This window comes from Neophocaena asiaeorientalis, unplaced genomic scaffold, assembly GCF_003031525.2.
Source record: "Neophocaena asiaeorientalis asiaeorientalis breed wild unplaced genomic scaffold, Neophocaena_asiaeorientalis_V1.1 scaffold39, whole genome shotgun sequence".
In the NCBI taxonomy this organism is placed as follows: Eukaryota; Metazoa; Chordata; class Mammalia; order Artiodactyla; family Phocoenidae; genus Neophocaena; species Neophocaena asiaeorientalis.
Genome location: NW_020175670.1, coordinates 7,576,466 through 7,600,650, shown reverse-complemented (window position 1 = coordinate 7,600,650; position 24,185 = coordinate 7,576,466). Strand labels below are relative to the sequence as shown.

Genomic DNA, 24,185 nt, shown 5'->3' with positions numbered 1-24,185 from the left:
GTGTCTTGATTTCTTTGTTTGTTCAAAGGTCCTGAGGTGGTTCCTGTCCAAACATGGGGAACTGAAAGAGAATTTGGAAGTTATTTTCCTTTCAAAGCCCTGCTTTTTTTTTTTTTTTTTTTTGCCAATCCCAAGTCTGAGACAAAGGTAGGGAGAGAGAGGGATACTGTGATTCCTGAAACATAGTACTATGAAAATTTATGTTTGACCTCAAGTTTTTCCTCCTTGAATTATTTCATAGGGATAAAGGAATTTTTTTTTATTTTTATTTTTCTCTCAGCCAGTTCATTATTGATTTTAAGTATCTTTGTCCAGACACATTATACTTTTCACAGTTCTTTTTTTATGTTTTAATTGGCCCTTAACTCATGCAAAGCTATATAAAATGGAGGTCAGCTTAAGACCTCAAATTCGTGCAAGTCATAAAACACTTGTGAAGTGGCCCTGGCCTTTTTTGATCCATGAAATAAGATACCTGTCCAAACGCTCCCTTACCCTGGAAAATGGGCTTCACTGACCAAGGTTTCAACTTCCATAGTCAAAATTTGGATTGAAAGTGTTGAAATATGCCCTTTAAAGGCAAGTATTCACTTATTTCCACAGAGCAATCCCCCCTTTAAATTTTGAGACACGAGGAAAAATGTGTGCCCATCTCACCTTTGAAGTGTGGTTATGAAGTGTGTGGGTTTAATAATCCCCTTAACCGCAAGGCTGTTATTTATAATCTTTCTGTGATTTTATCCACCAGGTTTGCTCATCTACCTCTTTTATGCTTATGACTTGTGTCCTGAAAACCACAGTGTGCAGAAACCCTCAAGAGGAGCTGGGTTTTCATAGACCATTGTGTTACACTGTCCTCTGCAAATCTCTTAGGCCTTTCTCTGCCAGGAAAGGAAGGAGGGAGGGAAGGAGGAGGAAAGAAAGGAAAGACAAGGAGAGAGGAAGGAAGGGGGAGGGAAAACGGAAAGGAGGGAGATAGAGAGTGAGGGAAAGAGAAAGTTTGTGTGTGTGTGTGTGTGTTTTTTTAATATAGGTGTAAGAACATTCACACAAGCCATAAAAATTGGTTTTTACTTCATCAAAATTGCAAACTTTTTCTCACCGAAAGATATGATAAATACGGAAAAACAGGGCACAAATTGGGAGAAAATATTTGCAAACACATACCTGACTAAAGAAAGACCTGAATGTAAAACCTAAAGCTATAAAACTCTCGAAGGAAATATTGGAGAAAATCTTTGTGACCTTGGGTTAAAAGATTTCATAGATACTACACGAAAGCACAATTCATAAGGATTAATAAGTTGAACTTCATCAAAATAAATAATTTCTGTTTAAAAATACTGTTAAAATAAGAGCCACAAACTGGGAAAAAATTTACTAATTGCATATCAATAAGAGATTTGTATCTAGAACAAAGAAAGAGTCTTGTAACTGAGTAATAAGAAAAGAAACAATCCCACCAAAAACAAGTGAAAGATTTGAACAAACTTTTCACCAAAGAGGAGACACAAATGCAAATAAGTATATGAAAAGATGCCCAATATCATTAGTCATTAAATAAATGCAAATTAAAACCATAAGGTACCCCTACATACCTATCAGAATGGCTTAAAAAAAAATGAACAAACAAAAAACCTGTGAATACCAAGTGCTGGTGAGGCTTGGGACGGTACAGCCACTTTGGAAAACAGTTTGATTATTTCTTATAAAGCTAAACATCACTTACCATGTGACCCAGCAATCCCACTTCTACGTATTTATGAAATGCATATTAAATGAAAACATATGTCCACACCAAACCCATCTATTTATTCATAATAGCTCAAAATTAAAAGCAACCCAAATGTCTATCAACTCATGAATGGATATACAAATTTTTATGCTATATCCATACTATGAACTGCTAATTCATGCAAGAATATAATTTTAAAATTTAATGCTAAGTTAAAGAAGACAGATTCAAAAGGTTACACGTGGAGCTTCCCTGGTGGCGCAGTGGTTGAGAGTCCGCCTGCCGATGCAGCGGATGGGTTCTCCCAAAACCAAAAAAAAAAAAAAAAAAAAAGGTTACACATGATATGATTCTATTTATATGAGAGAAAATAGATCAGTGATTGAGAGTGGAGAAGGGATTGATTACAGAGAGACTCAAGGGAACTTATTTGGGGTGATGGAAGATTTGTATCTTGATTGTGTTGTATATATTTGTCAAAACTCATAGCACTATATACTAAAATGTAATATTTTCTGTATATACAGAATACACCTTAATAAACCTGATTAAAATAATTATCTACCTTTACCATAATATTAATAGATGTATTTAACATTAAAAAAAGATAATCAGATCAAATTCAGGTAGAAAGTTTAGAAAATACATTAAAAAGCAAGAAAAAATTAATCAACTGCAATTACAGTACCTATAGATGGTCAGTGTTAACAACTTGATGTACATACATTTTTTGATATACATTTTTGTAGCTCACTTTGATTTCTTAACATATTTACACATTTCTCTACACTATCACTTCCCATGGCTGCATGACATTCTGTTGTATGAACATACTATAGATTATTTAACGAATTCTCTAGTACTGGACATTTAAGTAATATATAATTTGTTATTTTCATAAGTAGAGCTGCAATAAGCATTCTCATATATATATTTGTGGATAAGCATGATTTATTTCTTTAGGATAAATTCCTAGGCATGACACTGCTGGTTCAAAGGAAAGCCATATTTTTAGGGATATTGATATAGGTGTCATCAAATTGCCCTGCAGAGAGTTTGCACCAATTTCCATAAGTTTATTTTTAAGCTCTCTTTATTTTATCCCCATTTCACAACCTTCCTCATCTTGCCCTCTCTTAACAGAAAAATTCTAGCCAATAAACAAAGTATAAGAGGACTTTATGAAGGGCTGCACATAGAGAAAGGGGATGATGGAAAAGAATCATATCAGAGCTTCCGGTCCTCCCCCACCTCCTCCTGCCCTCTTCATTTCCCATGTGTTGGAGCTTATTTTTTCTCCACCAAATAAAGTTAATTTATTAGTTAATAATTCATTTTTCTCACAGATAACTTTAGTTACCAAACTAAGGGGTCTGAAGTTCAATGGAAAAAAAAAATCAACCTCACATTTAATTTTAGCTAATGTGTGATTATTTCTGATCAGCGTTTTGTGTATGAGAACCTTGTGTAGAGGCCCCATCCTGATTGCAAGGACTTTGAGAGGCTTGAGACCCCAGGCGTGGGCCCCTGGGTCTGATGGAAACAACCTTTGACCAGGAATAAGGGGTCCCGAGTTCAGGGACCACCCTGTTGCTGGCCTGTGCCGAGCTCTGATCATATCACCTCACCTTCCTGTGGCCTCCTGTGCTCACTCATTACTTTAATGAGATATAATAATGTCCCTCCTACCTGTTGTTGTGAGGATAAAATTGGACGATGCTTCTGAAAGCCCCTCGAAATATATCAGAAGTGATTCGAACACGCACGTGACTATTTCCTATTTTTCATTGTGATAACACTGGTGAACAGTCCTGACAGGACCAGCTGCAGGCCCTCAAGCCTATTCAATACCCCGCACCCTGGAGAGATGAGCTGAGGCCTCCCTCCCCTCGCTGAGCCTCGGGTCTCACCTGTGGTGCTGTGGGAGGGTGTTCTCACAGAGGTCCTCTCTGACCAGCCTCTCAGATACTATTATTATTTTTCAGAGTTTGGTCTTTATCCTGCAGATGTCTAGGGGCTGTTCTGATTACATTTAGGGGAGCTGGGGGGACAGCCAGGTCAGATCTGCAGCAGCAGCAGCAGCGAGGGGAGAATCAGAGGGTGCCCATAGGTTATCTATTTGTTCCCAGTCCCACTTCCCCTGCTCCTGGCTCTGCACGGTGTCCCGGCAATTATGTCTCCCAGGCCCCTTTGCCATTTGGCTTCCATTTGGATGAGGCTCTTGGAAGGCACTGGCAGAAGCCTGGCGGGAGGGGGTGGGGGAGAAGCCAGGGTATTAACTCCCCTTCGGCCTCTGGCAGCATCTCACTTAGAGGCTGCATTTCTCCATTTCCTCTGTGGGAGAGCCCCTCCAAACATTCCAGCTCCTGCCACGTTTCAGCCCTGGTCACACAGTGCCAGTCTTTGGTCTCTGGCAACCCTACCTCCTTCCCACCTCAGCAGCTTCCTGCACACACTAATCCATGAATTGCCTAAGTTCTTCTGTTGGCCTCTTGACTCTTCTTTTGCGAACCAATCCCCTGTGTTCAGTTCCCACTTTTGGAAACACCTAGAATGGTTTCTTTTATTCTGAATGAACTCTGATGGATACAGAGGAGAACAGTAGTGGATAGCAGTTCAGCTCAACAGGCATCGATTACAAACGTAGGGAGCAGGTCCAGCCTCCTGGGAAGACAAGCACTTAACATGGACAGTTTCCCTGTACTGTGGTACTAAGTGCAGCACAGGGGTGGGCATGGGTCTGAAGGGAGTCCGGTGACAAGGCAACTGGTCCTTGTCTGTGGACCTTGCAGTGGTCCAGACAAGACACTCTAAGGGCTTGAATAAAGGCAGTGGTGGGTGAGCAGAGAAAGGACTTGATGATCAATTAGATGTAAAAGATGAAGGAAAAAAAGAGGGGCTGAGAAAGATTCCCCAGGTGGCTGATTTTGCTTTCACTACCTCTAGAGAGTGAACTTCTCTCCATCCTTCAAAATACAGTTCAAAAGCTACCTCCACCATGATATCTCCCAGTGGAAATTCTTTTTCCTGTCTCCGTGCTTTCATAGCACTTTGTCTCTTCACAGCTTCAGCACCCCTCCCACTTCTCTTATATCCTAAAAATTGCCTGTAAGAAGGTCTGGCATTTACAAAGCACTTACTATGTGCCAGAAAAGTATTAACCTGTTCATCATTTTGTTCTCACAACAACCCTATAAGGTGGGAGCTATTGCTATTCTCTGTTTTGCAGATGAGGAAACCGAGTCAGGGAGAGATTTAATGATTTGCACAAGGATACACAGCTAGAGCCAGAAATTGGTATATCTTCAGGGTTTATGCTCTTAACCATCATATCACATAACTCCCTCTATAGTATAACTCTATGTACAATATTTTTACTGTTTTCCTACAGAGGAATATTAAGGTTCTCAGGAAGCTGGTTTGGGGTATTAAGAAGCACAGACGCACCCATTTCAGTTTCTTGAACACTCCAGGCCTTTGCACATGCTGTTCCCTTGCCAAGAACATGTTCCCTGTGCTTTGCACAGTGACCTCTGCTCATTCTTCAGTTCAGGTTTCAGTACTACTCCCTGAGTGAGATCCTCCCTGCCTGGGTAATAACCCAGACCCTGTGCCCCTGCCTTGTTGTTCTCTAGAATGAAACCCCTTCCATTCCCTTCAGAGCACATTGTTCAAGTTATGCACTTTTTTGTTTGTTTACTTGCATAGTTTCCACCTCCCCCAACTAGACTAAAAAGTCCAAGAAGGCAGAACACATATCCACTGTACTCACCACTGGTTGCTCAGGGCCCCTCAGGGGCCCTACCTAGCACATAGTAGGAACTCAATAAATGAGGAAGGATGGTGTCTTCTCAGCAAAGTACATAAACCTTGTTCTCACCCTCATACAACACAATTGTGAAGAATTAATTCTGAGCATGAATTAGATGGAAGGAGCAATCGGGCAGAAATTAAGAAATGGGAGTTTTAAAAAACATCCCAAACGGGGGATTAAGAGGTACAAACTATTATGTATAAAATAAGATACAAGGATGTATTGCACAACACAGGGAATATAGCCACTATTTCATAATAACTATAAATAGAGAATAACATTTAAATATTGTGAATCGCTATATTGTACACCTGTTACATAATAGGGTATATCAACTATACTTCAATAAAAAATAAATTTAAAAAATTATAGATAAAAAATTGAAAAGATAAAAACAAACAAAAAGATCTGAAATGTCTTAAAGGCAAGGAAAGAATAATATTAACAAAGTGTTCTCCAAGAGAGTAGTGCTGGTGAACTAATCAGTGGAATATATAATTTCCCTTCAAAAAACGACTAAGTCTGCTTGGCCTGAATTTCCTCCTGTTTTGCTATCACTTTCTTATCTGAGAAGAACCCCGCCCACATCTCAGTTTGCCTGAGCTGTGCGTGCTTTTTCAAAAATTCCCTTCACACCCTGACTCAGGCTGTGGGTGAGATGCTGTAGAAAACCAAGATGTCAGAGTACAAAGGGTGAATTTCACGGTTAGTCATGAAGCCCCTGAACTTAACATCTGTTTGACTGCAAGTATAAATTTTGCAATTTTGAGATGAATGATGTGCTGTTTAACCTGAAAGCTAATTATAGCAAGGAGGCTGTATGTTACCAAATGCTTGTCACTGAGTTAGGAAATCAGCATACACAGGCCCTGCTTTTGCTCAGGGATTATGACATGTATCCATGAAACAGGTAACCTCCAAAATTACAAGATACCAACAGCTTTTGAATTTTCAGCTGAAGAACTTTAATATTTTAAATAATTCTGTTCTTTCACGTAATATATCCTACTTTAGGAACTGTCATCTGGCTAATAATAGTACAAAACCTGAAGTAGGAAAAGGATTTTTAAAAAATTACTTAACTAGGTGAAGAAAATACTGCCAAGATAAGGGAAGGCAGTTTGGCAATTCTCCTAGGGGTCCTTATTCAATCAGCAAGTATTTGTCAGTAGTGTGATCATGTCAGAATATGCTACAGATGAATTCATATCCCTGTTTCTCTAGCCCTTGGAAGCCCATTTTACAGACTAGAAAACTAAGGCATAGAGAAGCTGAGTACTTCAGAAGGTCATCCAACACCTTGCTACTCAGAGAGTAATCCCTGGTCCAGTAGCATTTACCTGGAAGCTGTTTAGAAATGCAGAATCTCAGGGCCCCCAAGACCTACTGAATCAGATCCACATTTAAATAAGATCTCTCGGTGATTTGGATACTCAGTCAAGTTTGAGAGGCACCAGTTTGGTAAACCATGCTGGAGGTGGTATTGCCATCCTTATCTTTTGGCTTGATTAGACTGCCTCACCTTGGATCTTGGTTGAGATGTCACCTCCTCAAGGAAGCTTCCCATGACTTCCTTAATTCCATTAGTTGTCCTTGCCATGTGATTTCAGAACACTCTACTCTTTCCCCGTCATAGAAATTGTCACATTTTATTGCCAAGCAGGGCAGACGGGCAATTACGATAAACTCAGTAAGGGCCAGGACCATATATGCCTGTCCCCAGGTGCTCAAATACTCACTGGATACCCCAAAGAGGGCCATGCATCCAGAGGTATCTTCTTCCCCAAAATGGTTTCATTGCAAAAACACCGAGCCCATCCCTGTATTTAACATGACCATTTGAACCTGGTCTTTGAACGGTCTCCAGTTAAGGGCTCCAGGGCAATCTGTAATATTGTCACTTCCCTTTAAAGCCCTAGCCTGCCACTTATGAGGTCTAGTTAATGAACTTCAACAGATGGTAATAACCACACCTCAAGTATCATCTCAATAAAATGCAGTAATTAGGACAGCACCTTTTCTAATTACCACAGTCCACAGGGCACAGCCCCAGGAAACAAACAAGCCCTTCTCTGCCAGCTCTTCCTAGTCTCTTGCCAATTTACAGAGGGTCCTGTGTCTTCCTGCTAAATAAACTCTCTTGTGGATTAGAAATGAATTGTTGCCTCTCTTTCAATGATGTTTGAAGTTCTGGGTACAACAGTATTTGCAGTCATCAGAGGTCACCTCTCCAGTGGCTAATTTATGGGTTGTTGCAGGGGGCACAGTCCCTGAGGAAGCAGTTTGCAAATGTCCTACACACATACTCTCTCACACAGACACACACACACAGGGTCATGGAAGATGTGTGAATTGGCTTTGGAGGCTTTCTAGCTCTTCTGAACAAAGTGGTCAGTTCTTCTCCAGCTGCTTTTTAAAGTTTCCCTGGGATTAAGGCAGCTCAGGATCTAAGGTGAATTTATTTCCAAAGTCTCCTTCCCATGTTAGTCTGGTTCCTACATAAAACTTTTCTTGAAGATTGGAACACAAAGGGTACAAATAATGGTATACAGGAAAAGCAGACAGCCACGGTATGAAATGGGAGTAAATTTACACCATCTCAGGGGACACAGGATTGATGGGGAGGGGGCAGTGGGGCTGAATTTTCAGATGAAAAATCTGTATTGAAAAGTAGAGAGAAGTGATTGAAAGTAAAATTTTAAAGAGAAAATTTGAGTGGCTCTAAAAGATACTACCTAGGTGGGTTATGAAACTACATTTCTAGAAATTCCTTTAGAAAAGAGAGTATTCTCTGGACTACTTTAATTCTCTCTAGAGGCAAAAGAATGGGTGGCATAACCTTTAGGCGGATACTTTAATTTTTTTTTATTTTTCAATTTTCTGATTTCCCTTTCTGGCAGTATCTGAAAAGGTCATGATTTTGGCCCCCTGCTTTTTACTAGTCAAAGTTCTTTAAAAGATTTACCTTCTCCATAAAGCCTTTATAAACGAACTAGAAATAGATTTCAAAGTTTATTGTTTTTCTGAAGGAAGAGAGGGCAACTGACATTTCACGAGGGCCTCCAGAGTGCCAGCTCAGTCTAGGCTCCTTGGTTTATGTCATCAGATCTTCACGACAGCTCTGTCTACCTATGTCTTCAGTATATTTCATCTATTTTTCAGATGTGAAAAGTTTAGAAAGATTAAAGCATTTACCTACGTCTAAGCAAATTAACTCAAATAATTAACCCTAAAACTTATATAATTAACTTTAAAACTCACACTCTTTTCCTTATTTCACACTGCTTCTAAACTTGCCCCCCGCTTTTTATGGCATGCACATAGACAGACAGACAGACACACAAGACCTAGCCTCAACGTTGAACAAAATACAAACATTTTTATTTGTACCTACATTAGATAACTGTACTATTTATAGCAACCATTTTTAAGCTTTCTATGATTGGGCTCAAATGTTGAGAGTATATATATATAAACACACACATACGTATATATGTATATATATATATATATATATATATTTAATTATTTAATGACACTGTAAATTCCTCAAGTGAAGGGACCAACATTTTCATTTGTTTCTATTCCCCCTCCCAGCAGGCCCCCTGGCTCTAGCACAGTGCTTACACTCAGTAGACATTAGTACATGTTTAATAACCAACTGAGGATGAGGGACCTATCTATTGAATTTGCTTTTTCATTAGTCTTCAAAAATCCTGGCAAGGAAGCACATGAGAGAGTGTCCCATTTATAAAGGCATCTGTCCCACTACAGATGCCTAGTCTGGCATCAAAACTGCTCTTTCAGAAATTGTTTCCCAACTGGTGTTCCATTTTAGAAACAGGAATATCCTAGAAGGAACTGGAAGTCTTTGTCAACAGCTAGGATATGGATGGGCACCGTGACCTGACCTTGTCAAAGTCCTTTCAAAGCTATGAGATTGTAATGCAGGATGAGTCAGGACAGAAACTAATGCCAGTGACGTCAGGCTGAGCCGTTTCTTGGATTTGAATATTATACTGGCAGCCTAGGCTCTGTTTTCCATATCTTACAGGATATGCAATTGGCTATTAACTAGATTTAAAAATATTTTTCTTATGTTATCATGTTAGATTTTTTTGTTAGTCTGTCATGGATTTAAAGAAGTGCATTAGTTAGTGTCCTAGCAGGAAAAAGGGAGTATATGCAAATGGGGTAAAGAAGAAGAGTGCATTAAAAGGACAATTTACCAAGGAGCAGGCAGAGTTAAGGGAATCTGACCAGGATGGAGCAGGAACCAGGATGGATTAGCAACCCTGGGGAGCAGGTCCACACTTGGCCTGAAGGGGCAAGCAGAAAGATTGGTCACTAGAACCTGGAGGAAATCACTGTGTACAGAGGGCCACCGTGACCTTCAAGTAGCAACACGCAGCAACCTTGAAAGGAGCGAGCTGGGGAAATCAATACTTTGAGCTCACTCTTTTCCTTCCCTTTTATTTCTCCCATTTGTTGGACCCAACCCAGAAGGCAAGGGACTCCTGAAGCAGTTCAGACAAGCCAGCCTTTCCAACCACAGGGCAGCAAGAAGAAGGGCAGGTACAGACCTGTGGGCACACGGAAATGTCCAGTGAAGCAGCATTCCTCAAATCTTCTTGTTTGGAAACTCTCTCTCCTGGATGTTAAGAAGTATTCTTTAGGAATAATAGAGAGGGTTGAGTGAGAGGATAAGTTTGGAGAATACTGAGTTAAATGAAGTTAAACAGATCTTTTTACTTAGGACTTCTTAGGAGCTCTGAAATGTACATTGTGGTTCTTTAAGGGACCACACCTAGTTGGTCCAGCAGTTTGATGGGCCGTATGATTTACCAAAATTAGTTGGCCATGACCATGGATCCTTTACTTTAAAAGTATCTCACAGCTCTTGCATCATCAAGAACTTGCTTTAGTTTAAAACCTATTGATTAAAAGCAAAAGCAAAAAAAATAAAAAGACTGAAAGGATAATATGGAAGTTGATGTTGTTAAGTTACAACAATCCAATTTTTAACAGTCAATGAAAAGTGACTCCAAACCAAAGGGGAGCACACCTTGTATTTAACTAGTCTGTGTTTGGCTTTGCCATGCAGGAGTGAGAGGTCTCATGTAAAGGCCAGCCAAGTCCCATGACATCAGCCCCCACATGGGTCCAGCTGGTGATGGTGTCACTCTCTTCTTTTCTTTTAAAACTATGGAAAATGCCAGTTGCCTCTCAAGACCACCCACAGTTGTCCTATCACCCTCTGCACGTGCTAGGGCAACTGTGGGTGGCCTTGGATGCACTTGACAATAGGACTGCCTGATTCTCAAACCAGCGTGGGCTGAACCGGTCATCCAGTTAACTCATTTTGGTTTTCTGTATCATTCAGCTCTCTGAGACACAGTATGGCAAAACCAACCAACCAACCAACCAACCAACCAACGGCTCCTCTTGCTGATTGATTACCAACTGCATAAATAGTAGTTTCCTTGCTAACGTTACTAACAATCCTCTATTCATCTATAGCTTTTTACCACTTTTAAAGATTCCCACATAGTTTCTTTTATAAGCATTACAACAGCTCTGGGACATAATTGTGGCTCTTTACCAGCAGGGAAACCAAGTCTCAGGAGAGCAAAGTGATTTACACAAGGTCACTTGACAACGTTGGAAATGGAAACTGGGTCTTTGGGTCCCTAAATTGATGCTTTCCCTATCTTGTTGTCTATATAATGTGAGGCGGAGAATTGCTATGTAAAACACAAAGCACCTAAGGGATACTGCATACATTCAGACAAGAGAATCTACCTCTGTAGTGCCCCCTTTCTCTCACAGAGACTAGAGGGAGATAGAAAAGAAAGGTCACATTTCAAAACTTATTTCTGCTCTTTGTTGCTGCTAAGAGGGTAGCACCCGGAGTGGACTACCCGGGGCTTGGCAGGGCACAGTAATGACTCTTCAGTGATGCAGTGGAGTGGAGGGAGAGTAGAGATCAATTCATCTGCTTTAAAAAGTGAGGAGAACTGAGTTTGAGGGAGAGAAGAAAACAAAGAGTGGTAGTGGGAGAACAGAAAATAAGGAAGTCTAGAACAAGATTAAGGGAACAAAGACACACAGTGGAGGATTTACTAATAATGAGACAGAAGGATTTACAAGAAGAGGAAGGTCCATTGTTCAACTTGAAGATGTTTAGAATTTTGGTGCCATAATTCTTTTTTGAGCCTCAAACTTAAGCCTTGCATGGATGGTGTTCTTGGAGAAATCAAGGGAGAAATCTGTGTGCCCTCATATGGGGTAGCCCGTGGACAATGGCAAGGTAACTTGTTCACTGGACTAATTCAGGGAAAAGATGCTCACAGATTGAAGTGATGGGGGGTGGGGGAGAGAAGACCCAGAGAACCTTTCCATAACCCCAAGAATCCCCAGAGGATTTGGAGGTACAAGTGCTACCACTAGGTGTGGGATGGAGTTGAACCATTTTGTTGACTCCCCAAACAGCCAAATACTTTGACATTGGGGTTCTTGCTACATGTCTCCCAGCTGTCCCAACACAGTGGTCTGCTTTTCTCAGAGGAATTCCTGGCTCCCAGGTGCCTACTTTTCAGGCCTCAAGCACTCAAGTTCTCTCTTCATATTCTCGTCAGCCACTGGGTAACTGCAAGAAACCCCCAGTCTCTACTTCACACTCCTGACTCCAACAGCCCTTTATGTTGTGATACCTGCAGTTACAGGAAGCTGTTTGTTTGTTTATTATAACTGCTCAGTCTCAGCTGACCTGGGCATGGCTCCCAAACACCGAAGGGAGTTGGCCTACTTTACAAGAATACCACACCTATCAGTAGCGCATTTCCTGGTGATTCCCAGAAAGCAGTGACTCTGCACACTGGATGTGACCCCAGGATTCCACACTATTCCAGAGATGCTCACTGGCTACTTACCTGTCCTCTGCCCTGTTTTGGTGCCTACTTTTCTCCACTATTCATTTCTCCCATTTGGTTAAGATCTTGTCGGCATCACACAGGAACACACAGTACCCAGCAACATGTGAGCACATGGTGAGATGATCTACCCCGAGTAGGTTAAAAATGGCCCCCCAAAGATGTCCATGTCCTTCTTAATCCCTGGAACCTGTGACTATGTAAACTTATGTAGTAAAAGGGACTTTGCAGATGTGATTAAGTTAAGGATCTTGAGATGGGGAGATTGTCATGGATTATCCAGATGGGCTCAGTGTCATCACAAGGGTCCTTATAAGAGGGAGGAAAGAGAATCAGAGCCAGAGAAGATGTGATGATGGAAGCAGAAGCAGAGAAGGACATGTGACAACATTACACTGCTGGCTTTGAAGATGGAGTGAGGGACCCTGAGCCAAGGGATATGGGCAGCCACTAGAAGCTGGAAAAGACAAGGAAACAAATGCACCCCTAGAGCTTTCAGGAGGGACTCAGGCCTGCTGTTACCTTGATTTTAGCCCAGGGAAACTTAGTTTGGACTTTGACCTCCAGAACTGTAAGATTGTTTTAAGCCACTAAATGTGTGGCAATTTGTCACAGTGGCAATAGGAAACTAATATACTAGCTCAACAGAGAACGGAGTCCTTAAGAAATGAAACATGGGTCAGAAAATATTTTATATTGTGACAGTAACCTAACGTTAAAGAACTGCAAAGTCAAAATAAAATGTATCCAAGTCCCATCACCCTGTGGCAATAAGTCTGTCATTAGATCCTGTTTCCTTTCAATATTTGGCACTATGTATTTTTTAAATGTGGTTAGAATTAGAATACATGTAAAATGTTGTGATTGCTTAATCATAAGCATACTTCTAAATTGCTACCATGTCTTCATAATTATCATCTTAAATTACTCCACAATACTCCCCTGGGAGAATCTGCCATAACTTACCAAATGTTTCCATGGCTGTTAAGCATTTTGGCTGAAGCCAACGTTTGCTCTAATAGAAAATGAGTTAAATGAGCGTGGATCATAGGTGAGCACAAGTTTTGGTAGCTCAGTAGCTGAACGGACTTGGGAAAAGTACTTCAAGCCTCTGGGGCCTCACTGAAAAAAAAGGCCAATAGCTGCTATGCAGGGGGGTGCTGTAAGAATTAAATGAGATACTGAAGGTCTGGTGCCTTGCATGGTGCTGAGCTCATAGTAGATTCCTAATAAATAATAACGCACGTTATTCCCTTCTTTAAATGGTAGTAGTAAGTTGATAATAATCCTTTGTCACCCAGGCACAAATTTCTGCAGTTGTTTCATAATTATTATTATTATTGAAATAGGTCGATAAGTCTTAACCTACAGATTTTCCTTCCATATCTTTTATTTATGTATATACTTCCTTTGCAAATTATTTGTTGAGGAAACGGGGTCCTCTGTCCTGAAGAATGTCCCTCAGTCTGGTTTTGCTGATTGCATCTCTGTGATGTCATTTGACATGTTCCTGTTTCCTCTGTATTTTCTGTAAATTGGAATTAGAACTAGAGGCACTATCAGCTTCAGGTTCAGTTCTTTTGGGAAGAATACTTCGTAGATGGTGCTGTGAACTTTCACAAGGAGACACATGAGGTCTGGTTGTCGCTCTTTTTACGATGTCAGCTTCACTCATAATTTTTGCCTAGATTCATTCATTTGTTAGGAATTGCAAAATAATGATATTTTAATTATTTTTTTCCCATGTGTTAGCTGGAATAATTCTGTAAACTTCCTCTCATCAACTATTTGGTACCCTGAAGGACATTTTGTAAGGAAAATGCAAGATAAGTGCTTGATTCTTTATTTACCAATTATTTTTAAATGAGTTGGTTTCTAGTATCTGCTAACAGAAACAAGAAATTTAAAAAAATCATTATCATTATGAATCCATTCATTGTAGGTAATTGCAGTAAAAGTCCTTACTGAGGCTCAAATTTTTGCATCTTTAACAAGTGAGATCCTCTTCAGATTGGCTCCTGTGTCTGTTGACAGTATAACACTTGTAATCTGATAGCTTCCTTATTTTTCTAAGATATTCATACTTACACCTCAGACATTTCTTATGTAGACCTAGACTCAGTCATTTCTTCAAGAGTCCTTTTGGTACAAAAAGGTATTTAGAGACCACAATCTGGGACTAAGGGTGTTCAGTGCTGTTGGGGTAGTCACTATTTTTAGGCCTTTTCAATAGTCGGGAGTTAAGATTTTTTAATTAAGGAGAAAATATATCAAAAGTGCATAAAAATATTGCAATTCAATTCCAGGACTCTATGGGTTCTTAACTTCATTGATCTAATATCTGTATCTCATTCCTCCCTGGTTCTTAACAACACCAACATGTTGACAGTTATCCCAAGGGTTTAATCCCATAATACGTGCACAACAGCCTCAAAATAATTATACTAGCACTATCACCAACAATAATTATTGAAAATAATTTAAGATTTTTTATAGCTCTCTGTCTTTTTTTGGTCTTAGTTTATATCCTTCTCAGGTGTCAAATCAACTTACTATGTTTTAAAGTCGTTTAAAATGCCTTCTGTGTGGTTATGCCACCAATTCCATGTACTGTTAGGTTCTTATATTTCATTTTAATTTTTATCTTTAGGGACTTAATACATTTTTATTTCATAATTACACAAAATACTTACATGTCCCTAAGTCAAATCTACAAACCTTGGTACATTTAGAGAAGTTCAGCTTCTGTTTCTGTACATTCTACCCTATTTCCTCCCCCATCCTATGATAACCATTAAAAATCTGTTTTGTTCTTCCCTTGCATCTTAAAATCCAAGCAGACACATATATTTGCTATCTTCCCCTTTTCTAGATAAGCATGCATACTTTAAAAAAAAGACAATTTTTAAAGAGTAGTTTTAGGTTCACAGGTTCTCAAGTGGAAAGTAGGTTCTCAAGTGGAAAGTAGGTGAGTTCCCAGATGCTCTCTACCCCCTCACATGTACAGTCTCCCCACTATCAACATCACCCACCAGAGTGGTACATTTGTTTCAATTGATGAACCTACATTGACACATCATTATCACCAAAGTCCATAGTTTACATTAAGGTTCACTCTTGGTGATATACATTCTATGGGTTTGGACAAATGTATGATGACATGCATTCACCATTATAGTATCATACAGAGTGGTTTTACTGCCCTAAAAATCTTCTATCCCTATTCATCCTCCCTCCTCTCAGCCCAGATATGCGTATATTTTCAATTTTTTTTTTAATCCAGTGTCTTAGAGATCACTATAGGGTATTGAGATATTCCTTGAGCTTTTTTTTTTTTTTTAATACCTACAGAGTACTCTGCAGTGTGGCTGTAGCATACGCTATTTAATCTCTGTGCATTAAATAGCTGCACTATACAATTGCATTGTATGGATATATCAAGATTTATTTTACCATTCCCCTATTACTGGTTATTTAAGTTTTTACAAAAATTGCTTTGCTATTATAATTAGTACTGAGAAGCTTTTCCATATTTTGTTGGAGTTTCTAACTGTATTGCTAGGATGGATTCCTACCAAAAAAGTTATTAAGTATATGATACAGCTATTGTAAAACAAACTAGCCCAAAACTTTGTGACTTAAAACTAGCATCATTTGTTTAGTTCACAATTCTGGGGTCAGCAATTTGGCTTGGCTTTATCTAGGGGGTTCTTATCCTCTTGACTGGTCTGAATCATGCATCCGTAATCATCTGCTAGATGAGGTGGGGGCCAGCTTGTCTAAGATAGCATCCGCTATGATAGCTTGTCTGTGCTTCACCTGGTCTCATTCTCTAGAAGGCTGGCCCCAGCTTGTCACACAATGGATGCACAGGGCTTTAAGACAGCAAGCAGTGTGTGCAAGACTTGAAATTAGCGTACCATCACTTCTGGTACATTCTATTGGCTAAAGCAAATCACAAGGCCAGCCCAGATTCAAGGAGTGGGGAAATAAACTCCACCCTTGGATGGGAACGCTGTAATGTCACATTGCAAAGGACATGGATACAGGAAGGGGCAGAGAACTAGGGCCATTTTTACAAACCATCTACAACTTTGGGTCAAAGGATAGGGACCTTTAAAAGCTCCTGGTGTGTACTGGAGGGCCTCATCCTTTATTCTATTTTTTCCCACATGCCTGGAGTTCATTCAGTATAAACAAGCTGTCCTCCATTTCCATCTGGGCCTAAATCTCTAGGAGTAATCATGAGTAAAATGTTAGGTAATATATATTTGAAGCCTCATTGACTGCAGTGCCTGCAAGATGAATTCATGCAGTGTATATCCCAACAAATTCAACCTGATTACCCGATGTGGGTCTGAAATTTCCATTTTGCTTAGGGGCCAACCCAGAAGACTAGATTTACAAGAGGGTGGTATCAGTACTTGGATTTGATTTAGATCCCCACAATTACTCTGGAGCTACTGCAAATTCATGCCCCCTCCAACTTCCCTAGAAACTTCTGGATTCTCATGGGATGCTCCAGATAAGAATGGAGATAGTCCCCGGCTGGTACAGTGGAGGAAGCAGTGCCCTGGAAGACAGGAGAGATGGGTTCTGTCCCTGTGTCTGCTACTTCCTGGCTTTGGGTCATTGGACAGTTATCATCTCTCTGAGTCTCAGTTTCACCATCTGTAAAATGGGGGGAATAAGACCTATCTCAGAAAGTTAAAGTGAGGATTCAATGTAATATGTTTTAACATAGTAAATGTAACGTCTTTCCTTTACTCCCAGATTTAACAGTTGAGGACTGCTCCTAGCTGACAGGAGGTGAGGGAGAAGGTAGAGTGAATCCTCCACTAGCCCACAAATACCTCAGCCCTCTCAAGGCACAGCTGCCAGGGCATCCCTTTGTCTAAGCATCTGGCTTGGGCATTGACTATTTCACAGGTCTAAGTAGTTACTTTAAGAAAGGTCAGCAATGACACAGTTCAGGTCAAAACTCTAAAGAACATGGTACCCAGGCCAGTGCCAAAGATGTGGGTGGCTGTGCTGCCCTCCTTGATTTGGATGGGCTCTGCCTGTGCCTGCACGGGGCCCCATGTGTGGGGCTGCTACCTCTTTACAAGCCCCACACCCTCACGCCGATGCAGGTGTCAAATAGCACAAGGAGAGCAAACCTGTCTGCTTCAACATCTGACTCATCACTCACTCCTAGCTTCACAGCCTTCTGAGCTTGTTTCAGACTTGGCTTTAAAAAAAGAAGGTGGAGGGTGGAGTGGAAATAGGATCCTTTTATTAGAGAACACTTTCCTGAGGGATTATTTTCTTGAATGTTAATCCAGACCCGGGCTGTTATTCTAAAGGTGCAGTGGAGGTAAAACTTCAGTTTGGGTTTGGCTGTTAACCCATTACTGACTCACACAAGATGGCACCCTGAGGATTTGTGTAAGGGCTGAGATGCTCCAAGAGCTGCCTATTGGGAGCCAAGGTCCCTGATTTTTCTCTGTAGACCGAAGGCCCACTTCTATCATTCACCCTTAAGATGAGGAATTCCTGCTTATAGGCAGAAAAAGCTGCTGGATTCCATACAACATCCCTGTGTCTGGTCACTGTCTGGTAATGGGTTTCTTGTGGAATTAAGTTTGACCCAACATTGACAGCCATTTGCATGGGGTGTATGGTGGCTACACAGAATGCCAAATGAAGTTTGAAAGCAAAAATTCAGGCCCCAACAATGGGGCAAGTGTTGGCAAATTGTGGCCCCCCAGGCCAAATCCAGCCTGCTGTAGCCTGGTTTAGTTTAGTTTTGTTTTTTAATTAATAAGCTTTATTTTTATAGTAGTTTTAGTTTCACAGCATAATTGAGCAGAAGGTACAGAGGTATCCTATATATCCCTGTCCTCACACATGTAGCTTCCCCCACTACCTACATTCTGAACCAGGGTGGTTGATTCTAAATCATGAACCTATACTGACGCATAATTATCACCCAAAGTTCATAGTTCACATTAGGGTTCACTCTTGGTGGTGTTCATTCTATGGCTTTTGACAAATGTATAATGACAGTAGCCACCATTGTAGTATCATACAGAATAGTTTCACTGCCCTAAAATCCTCTGAGCTCTGCCTGTTCATCCTTCCTTCCCCCCTTCACCCCTTGGCAACCACTAATCTTTTTGCTGTCTCCATAGCTTAGCTTTTTCCAATATGTCATATAGTTGGAATCATACAGAATGTAGCTTCTTTCAGATTGAATTTTTGCACTTAGTAATATACATTTAAGTTTCCTTCATGCCTTTTCATGGCCAATAGCTCATTTCTTTTTAGTAGTGAATAATATTCCACTGTCTGGATATATCACAGTTTATCCATTCACCTACTGAAGGACATCATGGTTGCTTCCAAGGTTTGTCAATTATGAATAAAGTTGCTATAAACATTTGCATGGAGGTTTTTGTGTCTCTGTAAGCTTTCAGTTCATTTGGGTAAATACCAAAGGGTATGATTGCAGGATTGTATGGTAAGAATATGTTTAATGTTGTAGGAAAACCACCAAACTGTCTTCCAAACTGGCCGTATTATTTTGTATTCACCAGCAATAAATGAGAGTTCTTGTTTCTCTATGTCCTTGCCAGCATTTGTTTATGTCAGTGTTTTGGATTTTGGCCACTCTAATAGGTGTATAGTGGTATCTCATTATTTCAATTTGCAATTCTCTAATACCATATGATGTGGATTATCTTTTCATATGCTTACTTGCCATCTGCATATCTTCTTTGGTGTGGTTTCCATTTAGGTCTTTTGCCCATTTTAAAATCAGGTTGTTTTCTTATTGTTTTAAGAGTTCTTTGTATATTTCAGATAATAGTCTTTTATCAGATGTATCTTTTGTAAACACTTTCTCCCGGTCTGTGGCCGGTTCATTCTCTTGATATTGTCTTTCACAGAGCAGAGGTTTTTGATTTAATGAAATCCAACTTATCAACTATCTCTTCCATAGATCCCACCTATGGTATTGCTGCCTATTTTTGTAAATAAAGTTTTATTGGAACACAGACACACTCACTCTTTTATGTATTATCTATGGCTACTTTTGTTCGAAAACAGAAGAGTTGAGTGGTTGTGACAGAGACTGTATGGCTGGCAAAGCCTGAAATATTTACTATCTGATTCTTCACAGTTGCCAGCTGCTGGGTTAGATACATCCTTCCAGACACACAACCCCATTCCCCACCGTCTAGCTCTGTGGGACACCCTCCTCTTTCTGAGTTGGGCTCCCTTGAGCCAGCGTGCATCTTCAGTGTAGAGGAGGGCCTAGCCTCAGAGCTGGGCCCAGGCCCAGGCCCATAGGCCTTCAGGCGGCAGCAGCAAAGCAAGGGCACGAGGATGCCCATAGCAGCCTCAGAAAGATGGGGAGGAAGCCTTGCTCTCATAGTGGGCGCTAGGCCTTCTCAGATTTCACAGGAGAGCTCCTCTCTGCTGTCCAGTCTCCTAGGGTCAGTCCTCTAGGGTATTCCAGTAAGTAATGAAGAAACAAAGCAATTACTTTGATGGGGCTTTATCAATCTCCTAGGGCTTCTGCGACAAAATAATACAACCTGAGTGGCTTAAATAACGAATGTATTGTCAAATAGCAAATTCTAGTCCTGGAGAATAGAAGCCCAAAATCAGGGTGTTGGCAGGGCCACGTTCCCTGTGAAGGCACTAAAGGATCTGCTCCAGGCCTTCTCCAAGCTTCAGTTTTCTTGGCTTTTAGATGCTGTTCTCCCTGTATCTTTGCATCATCATTTCTCTGTACCCTGTGTCTAAATTTACCTTTTTTATATGGACATAATTATGTTAGATTAGGGCCCACCCTAATGATCTCACTTTAATGATATATGTAATAACATCATTTCCAAAGAAAGTTACATTCTGAGGTACTAGGAGTTAGGACTTCAACATATGAATTGGCGGGGGGGGGGGTACAATTCAACTTATAACAGGGGCTCTCTCTGTCCACTGCAGGCCTATGCTGCACCACAACAGGAAAGTCTATTAATTGAAATGAAGGGAAAAAATCTATAATAGATAGCTTTATTTATTTAAATAAAGTTTTATTGGAACACAGACACACTCACTCTTTTATGTATTATCTATGGCTACTTTTGTTCGAAAATTTAATTTAATTAATGTTTAATTTATTAAACATCTTCATACAAACCACCATGGTGAACTCTGAACCATTTAAACCTTACAAGAATCCTTTGCAAATGAGAAAACTGAGTCCCATTTGCTTATGTAATATCTCAAATGGTAGAGTGGGGTTTTTTGTTTTTTTTTTAATTAATTTATTTTTTGACTGCATCCGGTCTTCGTTGCTGTGTGCGGGCTCTCTCTAGTTGCGGCGAGCAGGGGCTACTCTTCGTTGCAGCACGAGGGCTTCTCTTGTTGCGGAGCATGGGCTCTAGGCGCACAGCTTCAATAGTTGTGGCTTGCGGGCTTCAGTAGTTGTGGCACATGGGCTTATTTGCTCTGCGGCATGTGGGATCTTCCTGGACCAGGGCTCGAACCTGTGTCCCCTGCATTGGCAGGCGGATTCTTAACCGCTGCGCCACCAGGGAAGCCCCTGGTAGAGTGGGTTTGAAACCTGGTTAGCCTGATTTTGGCCTTCCCATTACACCAGTAGTTCACAAACTATTATCCTGGAACCAGCAGCATCACTATTACCTGGTAACTTGTTTGAAATGCAGACTCATAGGCCCCACCCCAGACCAACTGAATCAGAAACTCTGCTACAGTAGTAGAGAGGGATTGTGATACTATCAAAGTTCTAGAATCTCTGCCCTGGGCGAAGCAAGAAAGCAGGCAGGTTGACACTTATTAAGTACTTACCATGCCAGGCACATGGTTGATGGCCTCCACGTAAACTGTTTTATACAATTGTGGGAGGCAGAATAATGCCCCCCAAAGATGTCCATGTCCTAATCCCTGGAAACTGTGACTTTGTTACCTTATGTGGTGAAAAGGAATTTGCAGATGTGATTAAATTAAGGATCTTGAGATGGGGAGATTATCCTGGATTATCAAAGTGGGCTCAATGTCATCACAAGGGTCCTTATAAGAGAGAGGCAGGAGGGTCAGAGTAGGAGATGCGACAACAGCAACAGAGGCAGTGAAGGAGATACCTCAACCTTACAGTACTGGCTTTGAAGATGGAGGAAGGGGCCACAAGCCAAGGAACGAAGGTGGCCCATAGGAGTCGAAAAAGGCAAGGAAACAAATTCTCCCCTACAGGCTTCAGAAGGAGCACAGCACTGCTGAGCTTTGATTTTTATCCCAGTGAGACCCATTCTGGACTTTTGACCTCCATAACCGTGAGATAAAAATATATGTGTTGTTTTCGACCACTGTGTTTGTGATAATTAGTTACAGCAGCAACAGGAGACTGAAACAATGATCTCCCTAATAATCCTGCTAGATCTGTATTGCATCTCTCTTGATAAGAGGAAACTTAAGGTCAAAGAAGTTAAGCAACCCCATGATCCCATAGCTAACTGAGAATTTAAACCCAGGTCTGTGTCTCCAAGCCAACTAGAGCCTTATTATTCAAAGTGTGGTATGTGGACCATAGCAGCAGCATTACCTGGAACTTTTTAGAGAAGTGCCATCTAAACCTCCATGCTAGACCCACTGAAGCAATCTGCACTTAACTCATGGGCACAAATCAATTTGAGAATCCTGTACCATAGCGCACTTCATCCTATGATGTGTCCTGTTTCAGAAATTTCCCCCCTTTTGAAACATACACACTTGTTCAAAGTGACTAGAGCAGTGCCAGGAGTCAGGATCCCTGCTAGAAAAATCCTCTTCAGGAGATTGGTTACTACGTTTTGATCTATGCAGAGTTCACTTCAAGCTGCAAAAGCTGATGCCCAGAGCAGCCTTGCTCCCAGCAGCCAGGTCTCTGAATCAGAAGCTGGTTCAAAGACCCACCACCACTGAGGCCAACTTGGACTTCTCCAGCAGGTAGGCCAATAGAAGGGAGAGGCTGTTTGAACGATGTAGAGTACACAGACCAGCGCTTCTCAAGTGGTAATTTACACATACATCACTTGGGAAGCTCACTGAGATGCAGATTCTGCTTCAGAAGGCCTGGTATTCTGCATTTCTAACGAGCTCCCACCAGGTGATGCTATTGGTTGGCAGGGGCACTTGAGCTGCAAGCTGTGGACACCCACTCCTCGGAGCCCACCGCCTCATTCAAGGTCTCTTCTGCATTTAGTCCTCCAGGCAAAAGCTTTCAAAATCTGGTGGGTCACCAGGCTCACTTGGATGCCTTTCAGCAAAGGGTGGACTCCACCCCAGGCCTTCGGAGCCAGGAATCTGTATGTTTATCGGGCGCCTCAAATCTGAGGCAGCTGGTCCGTACACAGGTGTTTGGAAAAGATAGCTTGAAACCACAAAAGCAAACAACTCCTCAAAAATCACCTCCACCTCCGTTCTGATTTTGCACGGACTCAGTGCCATGGTTGGAAACATCAAATGCTTTCCTCCTCATCCTTAATACCTCAGGTGCCTCAAAGACCTGCCCAAACTGCCCTGAGAGGGTGGCTTAGGCACGGTGGGACATACGCGAAGACAGCAGAGGGCCTTCAGGAGCTTAGCAGAGGGCTGCACAGCACCCGCTACAAGGCCAGGGACAGGCCGACCCCATCTCCTTCTTGCCCTCTGGTCCCCGTGCACTTACCTCCTGACAGATACCATTAGTGTGAATTCCACCACCGCTTGCCAGGGAGGGCAAAGGGCAGCAGCGGCCCGCGGGTGCGGTTCACTCAGAGCAGGTGGGCGTAAACCACAGCAAATGAAACTTCAAAGGCCTTGGGCGGGCACTGTGCCCAGGGACCCACCTTTCTCCCGCGCTTCTTAGCAGCCTGTGGAATTCTCCTCCACGGTGACCTCAGCCTTTTCCCCTCCCCGCCCTCCATCAGGGCTCACATTAAGAAAGCAGCTTTTTTGACATCAATGGTGATTAACTTGACCTACTTTCTCCCCGGCTGGCAGAGTCAAGAGCTCCGGTCTTGACCCTGTGGGCCTCAGCTAAGCCACCTGAGAAAAAAAGACCTGTGACCTATTCTGAGAAGGGAAAAAATGGCATGCAGCTGGGCTTCCCTGGTGGTGCAGTGGTTGAGAGTCTGCCTGCCGATGCAGGGGACACGGGTTCGTGCCCCGGTCCGGGAGGATCCCACATGCGCTGGGCCCGTGAGCCATGGCCGCTGAGCCTGCGCGTCTGGAGCCTGTGCTCCACAATGGGAGAGGCCACAACAGTGAGAGGCCCGCGTACCGCAAAAACAAAAACAAAAACAAAAAATGGCATGCAGCTGAGTTAACCTCGGGCGATTCTGCTCAGGCTCCCAAAGAGCTGGAGCAGGGGAGACCCAGCCCTTCCCACAGCCAGCCTCTTTCTCTGCTTGGGACTGGGGTTCTGGAAACGCCCTGCCCTCCCCACAGATGGACGCCTCTTAAGCAGAGCGGGTAAGAGCCAGTGATCTCTCCCTTGTGGACGGCAGCAGCCTCCTCCCCTGTCACCCCCTTTGCTGCACTTAGGAATTTGCCAGCTTCATCTTTCTCACCTGTGGTTTCTCACACCCGACCAAGCTCCTCCGGCCTCCTTGTTCATGATTTTTCACAAATCTAGAGTAGCCTTTCGTTCGCCTTGTTCTGTTTAACAAACTCCTATTCA

At 41.8% G+C, this 24,185-nt stretch overlaps 1 protein-coding gene across 2 annotated transcripts in view; it reads left to right on the top strand.

Annotated features, from left to right (window-relative positions):
• TBC1D1 (TBC1 domain family member 1) overlaps positions 1 to 24,185 on the top strand; it is a 353,465-nt gene that overhangs the window by 315,936 nt on the left and 13,344 nt on the right. The gene's annotated exons all lie outside the window — the stretch shown is intronic.